The sequence below is a fragment of the Scyliorhinus torazame genome, chromosome 4, assembly GCF_047496885.1.
Source record: "Scyliorhinus torazame isolate Kashiwa2021f chromosome 4, sScyTor2.1, whole genome shotgun sequence".
Taxonomy (NCBI): Eukaryota; Metazoa; Chordata; class Chondrichthyes; order Carcharhiniformes; family Scyliorhinidae; genus Scyliorhinus; species Scyliorhinus torazame.
In genome coordinates, this window is record NC_092710.1 from 80532163 (window position 1) to 80547891 (window position 15729).

Genomic DNA, 15729 nt, shown 5'->3' on the forward strand with positions numbered 1-15729 from the left:
GTCAGCTCACTCATTAGAGATTGCGCCACGCCCAGTACCCGATCCCGACGGGCTTGTGATTGGATGACAAACCCTGCGTGCGTCACAATGTTGGGCCCACGTGCCCCAGCCATTTCCCGCACGCCCATTGGGCCGCTTGCCGCTGTCAATCATTCCAGACTCGCCGTCCCATTCGACGACAGCCCGCAAACCTCACCTTCACGCGGACGGTTGTGAGCAGCGCTGGCGGGAGTGTTTCCCGCCAGACCATCGCCGGCCTCAACATCAGCGGCGGCAGCGACGCGCTCCGCGGGCTCCACAACTTCTCCGTCCTCCGGGACGGCGAGTATGCGGCGTGCTTCCTGCAAGGAACTGTTGGGAATTTGTACTGGATATTGTATGAGCTAGGTATGGAATTCAGAATCATAGGTTTTAGTGAAATGATAAAGCAGATTTAGGTGAGTAGTGAAATGGGTATGTAACCTAGGTAACCTAATGTAATTTAGAGTAACCTCGTGTGACCTAACGTAATCAAACATAGAATAGATGACCTAATGTAATCAAGTATAGTTGATATGATCAAAGCAGAGGACCCAGAAAAGTAGTATAGCAGTCACTCATTAACGAAGGCAAACAATAGTCACTTGGGGGAACAATGAATACTGCTCAGTGGCTCACTTTAGTAGTTGACCATAATAAAAAAGAGAGAATAAAGTGAGCAGGTGTTTCCACACATTCGGCCTAAGTCAGCTAAACCACGATTGTTGCACAAGTAGAGAAGTGTAGATAAGGGCAAGAGTTATAACCACCATGGTTTAAGAGACAAAGAGAGGAAAAAGGAAGCGACCAATCTTGAATAAGACAGATAAAAGTCAACTAAAAACAATGGTGGCCAAAGCAAGGTCCGGCTGTAAAGTAAGATAAGAAAGATAAGAATCTTGAGATACGGAGCTGAAATGTACATAAAAAGACTGTAAGCCTGAGGGCTCATCGGATTGTTCCGGACATCCCGATTTTATTCTCTTGTGCTAGGTGAATAAAGTCTACTGCTTGGAAGATCGCTGCTCAGACTCTCTGTTTTAATCGGTGTGAACGAATTGTCGTCCTGGGGAACCACGACAAAATTGGCGCTGCGAGCAGGGTTGGTGAGAGATCGCCCAGAAAAGCATCTGGAAGGAGTGGCGGAGGCGGAGGTCCGACCGGGGCTGGACATCCCAAAGCCGGCATTCTGACAGCAAGGTGAGCAGATTTGTATTGCATGTAAATCCTTGCTGTCGGAAAAGGGATCTCGAGGCTCGGCGCACCCGGCTCTCTACTGGTCCTGGATCTCCCCAACCCAAAAGATATCCTGCATAGGTAAAACTAAATTGTGTAAAATATTTTGAGAGACTGAGTCTGATCTGAAGAGTAGAGCTTTGCATGCAAAAGCGCGCTGAGAATACTGTATTGTCTGTGAATGGGTAAAAAGTGAGACGGGAAAAAGGCCGAACGCTAAAGTAATGCAATTAGGTTAAGTCAAGCGGTTTGGAGCGGGTTTTTCAGGTTACGACTTGCCCAGAAGAGAGTAAGTGTGGGAAAATCTGCCAGTCCAAACCTACCCAGGGCCTCGGGTAAGGGACGTCAACCGAGAGGGAGAGAGATCAGTGAGAGATCGCTCTCTGACCTAATACGGTAGTCAAAAGCACAGGAGTGGAATCTAACCCAGAGAAGGGGATTAGCAGCTAGAATAGAGGAAGTAAAAGACCAATTTGAACAAACTGATCTGAGGTAGCGGCGTGGAGGACAGAAATAAGAGGGAGAGTCGGAACACAGGTAGGGTAATAACTAACAACTTGGAAAAATTACACTGACAAAACCGCCTAGTGGCGAGATTGGTACAACCGGTTGAGAAGAAAAGTCAGGGGATTAAAAAGGATAATAACAAAAACGGAAGCAACACTGGATTGGAAAAAGATTACACATATAACTAACTTAGAGGAGATAAAGAATGAGTGGCCGTATGTAAACTGGGAAGGAATAGCCGATAGGAATTGGATAGACGAAATAAAATTGGAAACTCTAGAGAAATTAATAAAGGAATCTGACCGATACAGGGTTTCTGTACACATAGACGAGCAAGTGAAAACCTACTACCCTATAGCCCGGGAGAGGAAGATAGTGCCGGGACAGGGGACTACGGGGAAGTGGATATCGGGACCCCGGTTAGAGTTACAGATATTGGCAAGGGAAACCCAAAAGAAAGGTGAACAGGGGACTGAGCACGGGAAAATAATACAGCGAGTAATAATCACTGTGATACCTAACTCTGACAGATTAAGTGATAAAAATTGTGACAGTAGTCCGAAAAGACGAGTAATGGCACACAAAGATAAAACACCAGTGGAGATACTAGGGGATAAGTTCCCAGCCCTCAGGGGAGATATAGAACACGTCTCTAAAAAATGGGCCAAAAGAACAAGTAAGACCAATACACAGTGGCCGGAGGAAGGCACATGGGACATAGAGAGGTGTGGGGACCAGAAGGGAATGATAAAGAACTATAAAATTAAGGATAGGTCGAGCAAAAGAAGGGAGAAGCGAGAAAAGGAGTTAGAGATACTAGCACTATTCGAACGAGAGGGGAAAGAGAGAAGAAGGGTATGGAGGGGAGGTAGGAGGCAGATGCCAGTGCAACTTCAGGAAAAAGCAGAATTGGAAGATCCAAACGTAGCCCCGCCCCCATACTTAGGGGAACAGAGCTCCACGGGACTGTACCCAGTTATATCAGGCACAATGAATTTTGAGGGAGAATATAACATAGAACAGATGACGAAGGAGGAATGGGCACAAAGGGAGAGAGAAAAGAAACAAGGTATAGAAGAAGCGGCTAGGAAAACAGAAGAGGATTTGGATGGGCTGAGTCAAAGAAGAAAGGAGTTGGAGGAAGAAGTAAATGTGGTAGAACTTTTGAAATGGGCAAAGACGGTAATGAAAGTGGATAAGGAACGAGAAGGGAAAGGAAAGAATGTTAGAAAAGAATGTGAGTGGAGAACAGAAGATGATCTCTCCGAGTGTGGAAGTGAGACATCACAGGGAAAAATAGAAGGAAAGAGAGTCGGAGTGAACAGAGAGGAAAAAGAAAGAGAGGAAATATGCTGGGAAGTGCACAAAGGGGCAGACAGACGAAGATTGGGGAAACCATGGATGTGGAAGCACCCAGAGAAAAATAGAATAGAGGGAAAGATGGAAGGAGAGACAGAAGAAAGTAGTGAAGACGAAGGGGGACAATCAGTGTTAGGGGAACAAAGAAAATCAACGCGGAAAAAAACACAAACCTGTGAAGTTTCCAGCTGAGGATAGGAGAGAGAAAAGGATGCTCCCGGTGATTCTGAAGGGTGGCAGACTGCAGTATATCCCTTGGTCAGGTCTGGATTTGCCTTGTTTAATTAATGAATTACCCAGTATTTTGGATGGAGCTGGAAGGTGGATTGGACAGTTGGAGGCAGGAATGGTGGGAAAAAGGATGGCACTGGGCGACATCAAAGCTCTCCTGACAAAGGTGCTAGGAATGGACCAAATGGCGGAAGTAATGAGACGTGCTGGCATCCCGACCGCAGCTTATGACCCAGAGGTAGATGGGACACTCATGGACCCGTATCGCCACGACATCTGGCAGGCACTGCGGGATATATACCCCAACCGAATGGATGTAAAAACCCTAAGGGGAGAGCCATTGGGTGAGGAGGAGAATGCAGCTGTGTATGTGGAAAAGCAGTTAAAAAGATGGAGAAGGGACACGGAAAGGGACATTCTAATAGACCCGCTGACCAACTCCATGTTCCGGGCTGCAATCCTAGAGGGCTTGCCAGTCTCAGCTAAGACAAGACTGGATAGTCAGAGGCTTTTCCCCAGGGTAGAGGGGTCAATTACTAGGGGGCATAGGTTTAAGGTGAGAGGGGCAAAGTTTAGAGTAGATGTACGAGGCAAGTTTTTTACGCAGAGGGTAGTGGGTGCCTGGAACTCACTACCGGAGGAGGTAGTGGAGGCAGGGACGATAGGGACATTTAAGGGGCATCTTGACAAATATATGAATAGGATGGGAATAGAAGGATACGGACCCAGGAAGTGTAGAAGATTGTAGTTTAGTCGGGCAGTATGGTCGGCACGGGCTTGGAGGGCCGAAGGGCCTGTTCCTGTGCTGTACATTTCTTTGTTCTTTGTTCTTTGTTTGTTCTTTGAAGTAGTGGGCTTGGACTCAAAAAGCTACCGAGAGTTTGTGGATTATGTTGCCCATGCAGTAGAAAGACATCGCAAAGATGAAAAGAATGCAGACAAACAGCTGAAGGAGATACAACGTAAACTCCTTCAGGCACAATTGGAGGAGATCAAAAGCAAGGATAAAATAAAGGCAAAAGAGGATCTCGCACCCAGAAAAATAGCACCGATGATGGTGGAGCAAAAGTCAGAGGAAATACCTGCACCAATATTAGGGGGGAGCGGAGATGGAGGCCGGCCCATCATAACCTATAACATTTCTGCCTTCCCACTGTCCATGAACCCAGAAGCCTATGGCCTAAATTATCAAAACACATACGCCCTGCAAAGTCAGACTGACTGGAATAGAAATGGGAAAGGACAGGGAGGTGGTAGGCCACCCTATCAGAATCAGAGAGGACAGGGACAGGTTAATCATCAGACTCCGAGACAGGGACCATTGCCTGGCCCTCCAGGTGTGTGTTGGGGGTGCGGGGAGGCAGGGCACATAAAAAGGAATTGCCCGCGGAATTCCCACAGGCAGGGAGAAAACCAGCAGCAGACAGGCCAGCAACTGATCCAAGTGTCGCCGAACAGCATCCCGATGTTTCAAGGGCCGGTAAACCATCAGAGTTCCCCATAGGGAGGCCCAGAGAACCCCAAAATGGTAGGACAGTACGTACAAATAACAGAAACCGCAGAGCAGGAACCTATAGTTAACGTTAGAGTAGGAGGGATCGAGGTCCCCATGATGATAGACACCGGCGCCACATGTACGTGCATACAAACGAAATATGCGGATCACTTACCATTGTCAAACCAGTTTGTAAAAACTGTGGGGTTCTCGGGGAAAGTAACATTAGCTCGAATGACGACGCCGGTGCCTGTTACCATTGGAAATAAGACTACCCATGTACCTATTTTAGTATGTGATAAAACTCCTTTAAATCTATTGGGAAGGGATGCAATCCTAGGTCTAGGACTGAAATTAGAATGCACTGAACAAGGAATTGATTTGATGGGAATGTATCCACTTGAAATACCAGGAAAAGAAAGGGTTAATGTATATTGGTTGGGAGATATAGAGGAACAAGTTAAAAAACAGATATGGGAAGTTTGGGGAAAACTTATAGACGCCTGGATACCACAAGCCAAATGGCCAAGAACAGAATTACACAGTACCATGATATTTGATGAAAAACAGGAACCTGAGGTACAGGAGAAATGGGAAAGGGAGGCGGGACGAGAACAGGAAATAAAGTCAAGAAGTATTTTAATCGGACTAGAGGGAGCGGCCCTCACAATCGTTAGGAATGAATGGGTTGACAAATGGTTCTCTGTATCTGGAGCGGAGCCACATGTCACATTGAAAGTGAATCCGGGATATAGATCAAAAGACCTAGGACCAATGGTGTTGAGAGCACAAGACTTAGAATTTGTCCAGACAGACAATGTAGATATTTGGACGTCCAGCGATGGACAAATGATGAAAATAATTTTGGATGTTAAGATGCTTGGGAAACCAAAGCAAATAACAATAGGAGTGCAAATTGAGAAACAGGAACTGGAGTGGAGAGAGAGTTTAGAGCAGGATTTGAACTCCCTCCCGCAGGAGTTGTGGTCCAGACGGGACACGGATGTAGGGAGGGTCAAAACCGCTAATCCAGTTGAAGTCAGATTAAAGACAGGACGCCAGGGGCCTTATAGGCCGCAATACCCAATCAAGACAGAAGCAATTGAAGGAATTAGAGAGACGATTAAGGGATTGATAGAAGCAGGGGTATTAAAAGAAACCCGGAGCAGGTGTAATACACCGCTGCTACCGGTAAAGAAGGCGGACGGAGAAAAATGGAGATTGGTGCATGACCTCAGAGCAATTAATGAGGTAGTGGAAGATATGCCAGTAGAGGTTCCAAACCCTTACACCTTGTTGACAAATATACCACCTGAAAGTAGATGGTTTACTGTGATAGACCTATGTTCGGCATTTTTTAGTGTGCCGTTAGCTCAAGAAAGTCAGTATCTCTTTGCATTTACGTTCGAGGGGAAACAATACACATACAATAGGATGCCCCAAGGATTTAAACACTCCCCACATGTATTCAATCAGGTGTTGAGAGCAGATTTAAAAGGAGTGCAGTTGGAAGGAACACTGATACAATATGTGGATGATTTATTATTATTATGCACAGAAACACAAGAACAATGCAGGAAGGATAGTTTAAAACTATTGGAAAGACTAGCAGAAGGGGGCCATAAAGTATCCAGGAAAAAGCTGCAGCTGTGCCAGAAAAAAGTAGAGTACTTGGGGAGAGAAATATCAGCAGGGCAGAAAGGGATAGCTTTTCAGCAGATAGAAGCTGTACTAAAAGTTCCGAAACCACAGACGGTGGGACAAATGATGACATTTTTGGGAATGACAGGATTCAGTTCAGAATGGGTGGAAAGCTATGCGGAAAAAACGCAGGCACTACGAAAGGTAATGAAGGAGGCAGGGTGCGAAGAATTAAGAACCAAACTAAGATGGGATAAAGATGCTTCAGACGCATTTGAGAATATAAAGAAAGAGATGGCACAGGCACCAGCATTGGCTTTACCGACCTATGACAAACCCTTTGACTTATTTGTGAGTAACAGAGAAGCCGGATTTGCTACAGCAGTATTAACGCAGGAAAATTGCAAGGGTAGACGAAGGCAGGCTGTAGCATATTACAGTACCAAGCTAGACGACGTAGCAATGGGATATCCTCCGTGCTATCAAGGCCTGGCAGCAGCTTGGTGGGCGTACGAAAAGGCAGCTACAGTCACAATGGGATATCCGATAAACATACATGTGTACCATAAGGTAGCTGAATTGATTGAAAAAGGGAAGTTTGTTCTGACGCCGGCTAGAATTCATCATTTTCAAATGCTGACCACATTCCCGGACATTACGATAGTGAAGTGTAATAGGGCCAACCCAGCTGACTATATGCCATTACCACATGAGGGAGAGGAGCATGAGTGTGTAAAAGAGACAAGAGTGTTTATGAAACTGAGGAAAGACTTGAAGGCAGATAGATTAAGCACAGAAGAGAAGAGGACGTTGTACGTTGATGGTTCGTGTTATAGGGATCATAGGGGAAATCATGCTGGCTATGCAGTAGTTGAACAGAGAGGGGAATCATTTGAGGTAATAGAGGCAAAAGAATGTGAGCAGCCATGCTCAGCCCAGTTAGCGGAGCTTGAAGCACTGACCAGAGCATGTGAGTTAGCAAACGGGGAAGCGGTGGAAATTTATACTGATTCGGCCTATGCCCACGGGGTCTGTCACCTGTTTGGGGCAATATGGAAGCAAAGGGGATTTATGAAAAGTGGAGGAGGACCAATACACCACGAAGGTCAAATCAGGGCTTTAATAAGGGCCATGATGGGTCCAAGGGAATTAGCCATAATTAAGTGTCAGGCGCATAAAAAGGGAACGGATAGCATCACACAGGGAAACACCAAAGCCGACAAGGCAGCTAAAGAAGCGTCAGGATGCATTGAGGCTACGATAGCCCCAGTAGCAATAGCAAGGCCACACCCAGGGCCAGGTGTGGGGAATATCGAACCTCAAATCACATTAGACGATGTGGCACAGTTACAGGAGGAAGCCCCTGTAGCTGAAAAGACAATGTGGAAAGATAGAGGAGCAATACAGGGACAACATGACAAAATATGGAGAAATGGGGAGGGATTAGTCATAGCACCCACATCATTACTAACCATACTAATCAGCGAAGCACATGGAGTGGACCACTGTGCCAGAGGAGAGGTGGCTAGAAAGATCAAGAAAGAAGGATTCTGGTCACCATACCTGCAAAATTCAATTGACTACATACTAAGTCAGTGTGAGGTGTGTGCTCAGAATAATATCAGGAAGGGCATTACTGCCCCAATAGGGCATATACCCATTCCCGAAGGACCATTTAAACATCTATGCATGGACTATGTGGATATGGGAAAGGTGGTGAGGGGGAAAAGATACATGCTAGTGATTATTGATAGATTCAGCAGATGGATAGAAGCAACACCATCCAAAGATCAAGGATCTGGAACGGTGATTAACTTCCTGTCAAAAGAAATTATCCCAAGATTTGGCATACCCATGCAATTAAGTTCAGATAATGGATCTGCTTTTATAGGAAGGGCACTGAGAGAGACGCTCTCAGCGCTCCGAATAAAGCAGAAGTTTGGATGTGTGTATCATCCTCAATCCCAAGGAATGGTGGAGAGAGCAAACGGGACCCTTAAGGCTAAAATAAGCAAAATTTGCAGCGAGACAGGGAAAAACTGGATGGATGCTCTGCCATTGGCTCTAATGCAATACAGGAGTCAGGAAAACAGAATCACACATTTGAGCCCACATGAAATGATGACAGGAAGAGTAATGCCGGTGCCAAAGATCAGGGGAGCAGGGGGCCCCGCGCTGGAATGTTTAGATCAGGACGCAAGGGAGTATGTACGACAATTAACTATTATACATAAAACTATATTTGAACAGGAAAAGGCCAAGGAGGAGGAGAGCCCTGCAACGGAACACCAGATCAAACTTGGAGATCAAGTATACATCAGGAAGTTCCGGAGACGTTGGAACGAACCGAGACGAGAAGGACCGTTTGAAGTCACCAAAGTGTCTCCCACGGCGTTGCAAGTGGAAGGCAGTACACTGTGGTATCACTTGAACCATTGTACCAGAACGATAACAGGGGTAGGGGAGAGAAGGGAGATTGAAGACAGTGGCAGTGCGGATAGAAGTAGCAGCGAGGAAGAGATAGAACTACACGGGGAGAATCGTGGGGAGGAGGAACAGAGCCAAAGTAGAACAGAAAGAGTAGAGGATGATGAAAGTAATTCTGTGCATGAGCTGGCTGATGATACAAATGCCCAGCCTGGGCCTGTTAGTCAAGGTGCCGGGGGAGGTGAGAACAGGGAGGGGGCCTCGTTCCCCACCTGGGACTTGGAAACTATTTCCTTTGAGGACTTCATTGACCCGTAACAAAGGAAAGTGGGATGCAGAGGACATAAGGGTGCAGAATCAGGAAGGTGGAGTATTAAGACAAGCAAGACGTAGACGGTCAGTGAGCACAGATAATATGTGGGAGAAAGCACAGAAAAACATCTGGTGGAAATGGGCTGAGTATACTGGTAAGAAAAACAGTGATGGGAAAGACTGTGTGATATGTGCGGCAGAAAGACCACGCACCCAAGTAGCTGTTATGTTTGGGGATCAGTGTTGCACATTTATCCCTAATAACACTAGTCCAGAGGGGTCATTTACACAAGCCATGAATAAGTTAAAGAATCTTGCGAAAGAAATGAAAGAAAATGCTGGGTTTGGACAGGGGGCACGGAGTTGGCTGGATAGAATGTTCGGAAGTTGGGGGGCATGGTTTGTCAAGGCTGGAGCTGTAGCAATCACATCAATAATCATTCTGGGATTAATATTTTGTTGCTTTCTACCCGTCCTGAGATCCTTCCTTACCAGGGTGGCAGCACGGCAGATGGTGACTCGGGTGATACGCAATTCTCGCTCAAAAGGAAAAACAGAGGAATGGGGAAACTTTGAGCCGCCCCCGCTGAGCGAATTTACCATGACCTTGGTCGAAGTTGAAACTCGTCACTCTGTAAACTAACTACGATAGTGGAAGATCGTCTGGTGACAACGATAAGCACCTTGCTGAAATCCGCGGGACCAAGAGAACTTAGTCTGTACACAGGAATCAGTCTTTTTCCCTTCCCTCGACAAGGGTGGGAAGGTTTTTGGCTGATGACTGTCAGGAGCAGGCAATCTGGGGGAGCAACCCAAGAATCAGAACCTGGATAGACACATTATGATAAAGTTAGAATAGGGGCATTGATCCCTGACCAAAGTATTCGGCTCCTCCACATTGCCTGCAAAGAGTGATTAAAATAAAAATGCGAATGGGATCAAGCGAGGGGGTTATTTGAGCTTGGTAATTGAGATGAGGCTAGGAAATAGCCTCAAAGGGGGGACATGTTGGGAATTTGTACTGGATATTGTATGAGCTAGGTATGGAATTCAGAATCATAGGTTTTAGTGAAATGATAAAGCAGATTTAGGTGAGTAGTGAAATGGGTATGTAACCTATGTAACCTAATGTAATTTAGAGTAACCTCGTGTGACCTAACGTAATCAAACATAGAATAGATGACCTAATGTAATCAAGTATAGTTGATATGATCAAAGCAGAGGACCCAGAAAAGTAGTATAGCAGTCACTAATTAACGAAGGCAAACAATAGTCACTTGGGGGAACAATGAATACTGCTCAGTGGCTCACTTTAGTAGTTGACCATAATAAAAAAGAGAGAATAAAGTGAGCAGGTGTTTCCACACATTCGGCCTAAGTCAGCTAAACCACGATTGTTGCACAAGTAGAGAAGTGTAGATAAGGGCAAGAGTTATAACCACCATGGTTTAAGAGACAAAGAGAGGAAAAAGGAAGCGACCAATCTTGAATAAGACAGATAAAAGTCAACTAAAAACAATGGTGGCCAAAGCAAGGTCCGGCTGTAAAGTAAGATAAGAAAGATAAGAATCTTGAGATACGGAGCTGAAATGTACATAAAAAGACTGTAAGCCTGAGGGCTCATCGGATTGTTCCGGACATCCCGATTTTATTCTCTTGTGCTAGGTGAATAAAGTCTACTGCTTGGAAGATTGCTGCTCAGACTCTCTGTTTTAATCGGTGTGAACGAATTGTCGTCCTGGGGAACCACGACAGAACCCACACCGCTCCGGGAGACGTCGCCCCATGGCTCCTGGAGCGGCAATGGGGGGGGAGGGGTCTACATGAGTCTCCTAACCTCACGTTTAGGCGGGGTAGCTATCTTGTTGGCGCCACGTTTTCATGCAGAGATCTTGGGGGTCAAGGAGCCAGTGCCAGGCAGGTTGCTGCACCTGACAGTCCGCGAGGGGGTCACTTTGTGAATGTCGACGCTCCCCAGGCTGGCCAGCAGACGACTTCGAGCAAGTGTCCACTCATCTTGGCACCATCGCCGCGGGCGAGTGCATCGTCCTGGAGGGGGGGGGATTTTAGTTGCACCCTCGGGACAAAGGACCGCCTTGGTACCCAGTGCAGCTCTCGTGCGGGGGTGACGTTAAGGAACCTGGTCGGGTTCTTTGACTTGGTGGACGCCTGGCAGACTCTCCATCCTGACTCCAGCTTCTTCACATTTGTGAGGCCTGGGGTCGGAGCGCCCAGAATCGACCGCCTCTACATTTCAAGGACGTACGTGCCCCGTGTCCCGACGGCCTCTGTGCAGCAGGTGCCGTGCTCGGACCACCGTCTGGTGTGGGCGGGGCTCGCCCTGTCTCGCGCTCAGTCGCGGTCCGCGTACTGGCATTTTAACAACCTGCTGCTGGAGGACGTGCGGTTCCTGGGCTCGTTTTGTCACTTCTGGACCGGCTTGTCATAGGGGGTGCCCCTTTAAGAAATGTTTTTGTCTTATCACATGGCTTCAGTGATGTCATTGTGTGGGTGGAGCTGGGCTGTGGCTCTGGGAGTTGGTTTTACTTTCATGTCTCAATCTGCATTTTAAAAGCTGTTTTAAGATTACTTGATAACTTAAAAGAGATGAGTGTTTCCTGGAAGGAATTCAAACTTGCTGTTTTGGAAATGAAACAAGAGCTTAAAGACAGTAAGAGTGCTGTGTGCTAGGCCACACCTTTGAAAAGGGATTTCTGGTTTCTACTTGGATCTTGTTATTGAATTGGAACAGTTCAAGGGGGGAATTTATTAAGGGTTATCCATAGAGAACTGTAGCTGTGTGGGGTATTTATGTTTGTAGTTGATAAAAATGCTTACTGTGTGTGTTCATAAAAATGTTAACTAAATTTGTAGAATAAAGCTTATTTTTTCATTAAAAGCTCCTAAGAACTCTGTTAATAACACCTGAAAGGCAGCACCTTGTGCTCGGCCTACCCAAAATCAATCAACAGTTGTAGGTCAGGTGAACTCCATGATATACTTTGGAGTTTTCTAAACCCTGGCCCATATCAGGCTGGAGAAGGAAGGTTGGAGGCTTCCCCTCCTGAGGCTATGGTGGGACTTGGGCAAGACTCATGTGCGTACCTTCTGTCAGGAGTATGCAAGGGGGTCGACAAAGAGGCAAAAATCCAGGATCGAGGAGTTGGAGAAGGAGGTGCGGGACCTGGAGTCACATCTCGGTCAGCCCGACGAAGACCCGGGGGCGGGTGTACAGAGAGAAGAAGGGCATGCTGCGGGGCCTGTAACTCGTCGGGTCCCGGGGCGTGGATGTGAGGTCGCGGATCCAGATCCTCACGGACCATGGACCGCGGCTCCCCCCTTCTACTCGCTGGAAAAAGGGCGGGTCCATCAGCAGCTCCTTACGCTGCTGGCCAACGACGGGTCCCTCGTCTCGGATCCGGAGGACGTTCGGGCCCAAATCCGAAGCTTCTACAGCGCTCTCTTCTCTCCGGATCCGTCCAGCGAGGATGCTTGCAGGGTTTTGTGGGGAGGACCTGCCGCACGTCGGACCGGAGGGCGCCGGTAGGCTTGATACCCCTAGGGGAGCTAACCGCCGCCCTCGACAGCCTATCCAGGGGCAAAACCCCAGGGCTGGACGGGCTGACCGTGGAGTTCTTCAGGGCGATCTGGGATGTGCTGGGGAGCGACTATACGGGGGTCCTGGGGGAAAGTATTGCGACCGGGGAGATGCCCCTCTCGTGGTCCAGAGCCACCATTACCTTGCTGCCAAAGAGGGGGGATCTCCGCCACCTTAAAAACTGGCATCCGGTCTCCCTCCTCAGCACGGATTACAAGATTTTTTGCCAAGGCAATTTGTTTGCGCCTTGGCACCGTGCTGGACCACATGATCCACCCTGACCAGTCCTACACGGTCCCGGGCTGCACGATCCACGGCAACATCCATCTGGTCTGTGACCTGGTCCATCATTCCCAGCGGGCTGGTATGTCGAGCACCTTCCTGTCCCTTGATCAGGAGAAGGCGTTCGACGGGGTGGATCACGAGTATTTATTTGGGACTCTGCAAGCATTCGGGTTTGGGACACAATTTGTCGCCTGGATCCGACTTCTATACACTGCCGCAGAGGGTCTCGTTAAGGTTAACTGTGATATCCTCCCTAACCAGTAGCGCAACTCCGCCACCCCTTTTACATCCCCAGGTTAACTGGCGCCCCTTCGCTTTGAGAGAGGAGTGCGTCAGGGCTGCCCCTTCTCTGGCCAACTTTATTCTATTTGCGTGGAGCCTTTCCTGCGCCTCCTGCGGAGGAGGCTGTCGGGACTGCTTCTGCGCGGGCCGGGCATTGGGGTGGTCCTTTCAGCCCCCTCCACGATGGTGTGCCCTGGGGACGCATTTCTTCTACCTGGTGCACGGCCTGAACTATGACGTGCAGCTCCTGTTCATAGATCTGCAGGGTCTTCATTACCCTCTGCAGGCGCTGCTCGTCTTCTACCAGGACCTGCTCAAAGTCTGGAACATGGTCACCTCGCGCTGCAGCTTCCCCCCGTCAGGAGTGGTGGCTGTCGTCAGGGAGCCGCTGCTCAGGAATACGCAGCGCCACCAATACCAGTTTGAGTGGCTGTCAGAGGAGTGAGCTGTGGCTGCCGGGGTGACCAGGATTGGGGGCGTGCTGGGGGGGCGGAGGAGTGGGCTGGATGACACCCCACGAGTTAGCACAACATGCAGCGGTGGACGTCCGGCTTGCAGCCAATGCCACCCGAGACCTCAAAACGGTCGTGCTCGGACCCGATGGCACTCGTGGTTTGGAGGACGCGCAGGTGTGTGGTGGTATCCCGTCTGGACGAACCCCTGCCCGGACGGAATTCCACATTGGCCCCAGGCCCCGAAACCTCCCTCGGGTGCTGGTGCCCTGCAATCCTAGCCGCCTCGTGGGGCCTTGTGGAGACCGTGGACCTTGTCTATGTTACATGTTTTTGGCTGCACTCCCATTTTAGTTTTCTAACCAATCATTTGCTGGAGTTTTGTTTGTGCTTCAGCCCCACGCTCCTAATCTACGGGCATCCGCTGCAGAGAGGGGCGGGGAAGGCAGGGGACCTCCTCGTGGACCTGCTCCTGGCGAAGCGCGCCATTTATAGGTCTAGGCAGTGGGCGACCGAGGGGGTCGTCCTGTGTGGTAGTCACAACTATCAGAATTATATGTTGATGTACCATCAATTATGACGTTGAGAGCGAGTGAACATAGGCTTTATTATCCAAGAACTTGCCTGCCTGCGACTGCTGTAACAACTGAGTGCCGCTACCAGGCGGACGGTCTATATACCATCCGGGAGGGTGGAGCCAGAGGCGGAGCCCACCAGGGTTCCAGTACAATACACCGAAGGAGATCATATTACCATTCCATGGCCATAGGCCACAGTACTATACAGACAACTTATATTATGATGAATACATTCACCACATATGTATTATGGTAAGACACATATACTAGAGGTACATGGGTAAATCCCTGCCTGCTGGCTCCGCCCAGTAGGCGGCGTATAAATGTGTGTGCACGCGGTGCTGCAGCCATTCTGGTAGCAGCTACAGGAGGCACAACATCTTTGCTCAATAAAGCCTCGATTATTCCACTACTCTCGTCTTTGTGGTTATTGATGGTACATCAATTTATTGAGCAAAGATTTTTAAAACGATGGATCTTCGCCTGATCCCCTGCAGCTGAGCCCTCAAGCAGCCAACACTATGTCCGCTTTTGACCAATGGCTAGCCTGCTTTGCTACTGTCACACGGGAGGGTTTAAACTAGTATGGCAGGGGGATGGGCACCGGAGCAGTAGGTCAGAAGGTGAAAGCATTGAGGGAGAACTAGGGAATAGGGCCAGTATGGCTCTGAGGCAGAGCAGACAAGGAGAAGTTGCTGAACACAGTGGGTCTGGTGGCCTGAAGTGCATATGTTTTAATGCAAGAAGTATTACGGGTAAGGCAGATGAACTTAGAGCTTGGATTAGTACTTGGAACTATGATGTTGTTGCCATTACAGAGACCTGGTTGAGGGAAGGGCAGGGTTGGCAGCTAAACGTTCCAGGATTTAGATGTTTCAGGCGGGATAGAGGGGGATGTAAAAGGGGTGGCGGAGTTGCGCTACTGGTTAGGGAGAATATCACAGCTGCACTACGGGAGGACACCTCCGAGGGCAGTGAAGTTATATGGGTAGAGATCAGGAATAAGAAGGGTGCAGTCACAATGTTGGGGGTTTACTACAGGCCTCCCAACAGCCAGCAGGAGATAGAGGAGCAGATAGGTAGACAGATTTTGGAAAAGAGTAAAAACAACAGGGTTGTTGTGATGGGAGACTTCAACTTCCCCAATATTGACTGGGACTCACTTAGTGCCAGGGGCTTAGACAGGGCAGAGTTTGTAAGGAGCATCCAGGAGGGCTTCTTAAAACAACATGTAGACAGTCCAACTAGGGAAGGGGCGGTACTGGACCTAGTATTGGGGAATGAACCCGGCCAGGCGGTAGAAGTTTC

General features: G+C 48.4%; 1 long non-coding RNA gene across 1 annotated transcript; it reads left to right on the top strand.

Annotated features, from left to right (window-relative positions):
• Positions 1 to 41: 41 nt before the first annotated feature.
• On the top strand, positions 42 to 10915 carry LOC140410326 (uncharacterized). The gene is made up of 2 exons (XR_011940615.1): positions 42 to 387; positions 8738 to 10915. It is a non-coding gene; the product is annotated as an uncharacterized lncRNA (long non-coding RNA).
• Positions 10916 to 15729: the final 4814 nt, after the last annotated feature.